The sequence below is a fragment of the Microtus ochrogaster genome, chromosome 10 (genome assembly GCF_000317375.1).
Source record: "Microtus ochrogaster isolate Prairie Vole_2 chromosome 10, MicOch1.0, whole genome shotgun sequence".
Classification (NCBI taxonomy): Eukaryota; Metazoa; Chordata; class Mammalia; order Rodentia; family Cricetidae; genus Microtus; species Microtus ochrogaster.
Window position 1 is genome coordinate 72398949 of NC_022016.1, and position 4433 is coordinate 72403381.

Sequence of the window (4433 nt, forward strand, 5' to 3'; positions counted from 1 at the left end):
TGGGATTAAAGGCATGCGCCACCACCGCCCAGCCTGAAATAAATCTTATATGGTATTTAATATTCCTTGTTTGTAAAGGGTAGTTGAAAAAGAATGGACAAGCTTGCCATAGCACCATGTACAAAGCAAGTATTCAAACCACACCTGCTTTTGGGTACAGTAAGAACACTCCCCCACTGAACTACTTTATAGTGAGCGCCCACCATAAGAAAGCACTGTGCTAGTCACACGGACAGTCCATCTGGGGCAGCATGATTCTGTTGCACTGCTAGCTGCCCCGCAATATCTACTGTACTTTTTGCACCCCAGGCACAAATCCCAAATTACACCCACACACATGACTAGCAAAAGGAAAGACGGCACCCTACACCTCAGTGTCTAGCTGCAGCCATGTAAAAGTCTCCACAGTTTCTCCATCTCAAAGCCTGGAACTTAAAAGGTCTGAACCCGAAGGTGAGTTATGCATCCAGAAGCAACAGGGGAAAGAGCAGACAACAGACACTATGACAGTGTGAACTATCTGTCAGAATTTTACGAGAGTTCATACTACCATCTTGTTTAACCCCTCCCCCCTTTTTGAGAATTTCATACAAGTCTACAATGCTGAAGTTCGGCAGCTGTGAGCCACCTGATGTGGTGCTGGGAACTGGACTGAGGTTCTCTATAAGTGCACTCTGCATTGTTGACTGCTGATCCACCTCCCCAACAACACATACAATGTTTTCTGAACAAACCCACCCCATCCCACACTCCTACACCATTTCTCCATCTTTCATTTATGTGCAACTTTTTTGTTTCTTTCTTTTAACTCGCTAGTCCCTTTAGTGTTGTCAGTATGTGTGTGAGTGTAAAACCATTTCACTGAAGCAAGGGCCAGCTACCAGGATCGGTATCCCTGAAGAAAACTGACTGACCCTCCCTAGTAGCCAGTAGTTCCTCAGCTACGAGTGGGACTTTTTGGACCCCTCTCCCATGCATGCTGGATCTTTGCTGGACTGAGCTGTGTGGATCTCACCCATATGGAAACAGCTCTGGGAGTCCTTATGCTCAGCAGCCCCGTCATGTCTGGAAAACACTGCTTAGCCGCAGCCCTCCACAATCTGTAGCTTTCCCTTTCTGTGATGATGGTCTTTGAGTTTTGGGAGGAGGGCCATGATATAGATGTTCCATTTAGGCTGAAACACCCCAGTTTCTTATTCTCCGTGCTGTGACTGGTTTTGAGTCTCTGTACTGTCATCTACAAAAAGATGCTTCTTTGACGAGTTGAGAGCAGCAATAATCTAAGAGCATAATGGTAAGTATCTAGAGGGCAGTTTGATACAATGTCCATTTAGCAACATAATAGTAACAGGTTCTCCCCTAGAGTCTATGACCAACCCAGCAATGTGTTTTTGATCCAGTTAACAGTATCAGGTATGAGTTCTATCTTGTGGGTCAGGCCTTAAATCCAACCAGAATATTGCTAGTTACTCTCATAACATGCCAGCCACTATGCACCAGTGGCCATACCTTGCCAGAACTGTCATTATTGTAGCTCCCAGGGTTCACATCTGGGTAAGATATTGATGGCTTTTCCCTCTCGATAGCCTGCATAGTGCTTCTGGCAACACGAAAGCTAGCCAGTTCAGATAAAGATTCCAGGTCAGTACCAGCTTGATTTCTGTATCCTATGACTCATGTATATAGTGACTGACTTCCGCAATCAGATCTTACCCTTCCAATTCCTGGTGGGCAGCCAAGAGCAATCACAATGGCCTGCATTGTTTGGGGGAGTCCATGGGAACCCCCTTGACCAACAAGTTGAAGAAAGATAGACCCTTTTATTCAGTTGAAGAGGGGTAGACCTTGTATCAAGTTGAAAAGGAATAGGCCCTTTTCAAAAGTTGAAGATGGGCTACCTTTTTATTTTCTGCATCTGTCTGCCCCTGATGATTAACAACTACTTACCCAGAACACTTTAAAACTCCCTTCAGGGCTCTTCTGAACTCCATATGCATGCTATGGCATGCACACACACCATAAATACATACATATATAAATGTGCAATAATTAACTTCAAATATTCAATTTTGCTGGAGTATCTATTATTAGTCCCTTCTGACTTTCTTAAATTCTAGCCAAATCCACAAAATACTTTCTAAAACCAAGGAGCACTGTGGAGGGAAACCCACACTCACTCAGACTGTACCTGAACTATGCCTTTTATGATTTATTTTTTTTGTTTGTTTCTTATCTGTTTGTTTAGGGCCTGGGGGTGGGGTGTTGGCAGACAGTGTCACTCTGTTACTCTGGCTAGACTGATACTCACTATGTATGCACACCAGGCAGGCCTCAAACTTGTAGCAATCCACCTGCCTCTCCCACCCCCAGCCCAAAGTTCATTTTGAAAATTAACAATAGAGATTCTATTTAAAGCCACATCTTGGTACCTACAAAGCAATTCTCAGGGAAAATTAAGTTTGTTCTCTTCCACTTCCCAGGAATCCTACTGTCCCTAGTGAACAACTGGAAACAACATTGAGACTAAAAAAAAAAAAAAAAAAAGCACATTAAAACTCTTTGTTGTGTATACGTCTGGGTGTTTGCATAAATGTGTATGTTCTTGTTAGGTGTCTCCCTTAATCACTCTCCAACCCCACCCCACCCCCGTTTCTTAAAGACGGGATCTTTCAATGACCCTGTAGTAGTTAGAGTGGCTGCCAACAAGTCCCAAAGATCTTCCTGTCTTCACCTCCCCGGAGCAAGGAATATAGGTGCTACAACAACTGATTGTTTTTTTTTTATAGGTGCTAAGTATGAAACTCAAGTCCCCATGCTTGTATGACAGTCTTTTATCAAGCCATCTCCCTTATCCCTCAAACAAAGCTCTTTGTAAAAAGATATACTATATATTCTCAAATATAATCTGACAGACGTATTACATTTATTTATTCATTTGTATAGACCCCTACACAAGTAAATCTGATGGGTTATTTTTTATCAAAAGTGATACATTAGAAAAAAAGACATGTCCAGTTTAGAAGTGGACAAATCACTTCAATGGGCACTTCATAAAAGGAATGCAAATGGGCAAAAAATAGGTACAGAATTATCAGCCTCTAAGGAAATATAAACCAGCTCTAGTTAGAATGGCTTTTCGTTTGAACAAGGAATTCTTTTATATTGTTTGTTAGAAATATAAAGTATAACTACTATAAAAAACAGTGTAGTAATTCCCCCAAAAAACTAAAAGACAATCTAGCTATCTGAAGCCTAAGAACAAATCCAAATGAAATTACCATTCTACCAAACAGACACATTGAGGTCCGAGTCACTGAGACTTTCACAATACAGTGAGATATGTAACCAACCTGGGTGCCCAACAGCGCGTGAGCAGCTAACGAAAAGATGGTCTATAAACATGATGGAACGCTAAAGAAAGCCAACATCCTGTAATTTACAGTAAAATGAAACCTGGGTGCCCAACAGCGCGTGAGCAGCTAACGAAAAGATGGTCTATAAACATGATGGAACGCTAAAGAAAGCCAACATCCTATAATTTACAGTAAAATGAAAGGACCTGGGTAATGTGAAATAAACCAGGGAAGAAAGACGGGTATCACATATTCTCCCTCATACATGGAAGCTGAAATAGCATGGTCTAAATGTAGAAGTGATGGGGAATCTCGGCCAGCCAATGATCTTTAAGGGGTTGGACCAGGTTAGGGCGTGACCTTTTGGGTATCAGGAGAAAACCACCGCCCACCTAGGGTTCGTTCGTGTTCTCTCTCTCTCTCCCTCTCTCTCTCCCTCTCTCTCTCCCTCTCTCTCTCCCTCCCTCCCTCCCTTCCTTCCCCCCTCTCCCCACACACAGCTGAGGTTGGACTTTTCATTCCTGTTTCATGAGTTTGTCTCTTATAATGAAAATATAACTAAATTATCTTGGAGTTAGCCTGGGATGCTTTAAACAGTGCCTTTCAACAATTGGCACCAACATGGGGCTTGGGGACTGGTACATCTCCTTTTGGGGACCCTCATGGCTCCAGCCAGCCACTGCTGGGCCCCACGTGGGTATTTGGGTACTGAACCTCCCCGTGCCACAGCTCTACAGCAGCCTCTGGCCTTGGTAATATTTCAGAGCCACTCTGGGTCCAGCTTTCCCGGCACACCACAGAGGCCCAGAGAGGGCGCAGGCTTCCCTGGGTGTCTCTGTCGGTGTTGCTGCCTTGCTGCTTCTGTAATACCCACGCTGTGGCTGCCCAGTTAGGAATCTCCTTAGAAGAGCACACAGTCTGTGATTTGCACTGACAAAAGGCTCTGAGTTTTCTCTTTATCCTGGTCACCAATTCTTAAAATCGCTTTGATCATCTTAAAAACTGATCTTAATTTAAGCATTTTTTTCAGTATCTAATGCACTAAAATCAATTCAAAAAGTCCACGGCTTTAATTTTCCA

At 43.2% G+C, this 4433-nt stretch overlaps 1 protein-coding gene across 4 annotated transcripts in view; it reads right to left on the bottom strand.

The window, feature by feature from the left end:
- Prkaa2 (protein kinase AMP-activated catalytic subunit alpha 2) overlaps positions 1 to 4433 on the bottom strand; it is a 58064-nt gene that overhangs the window by 31661 nt on the left and 21970 nt on the right. The gene's annotated exons all lie outside the window — the stretch shown is intronic.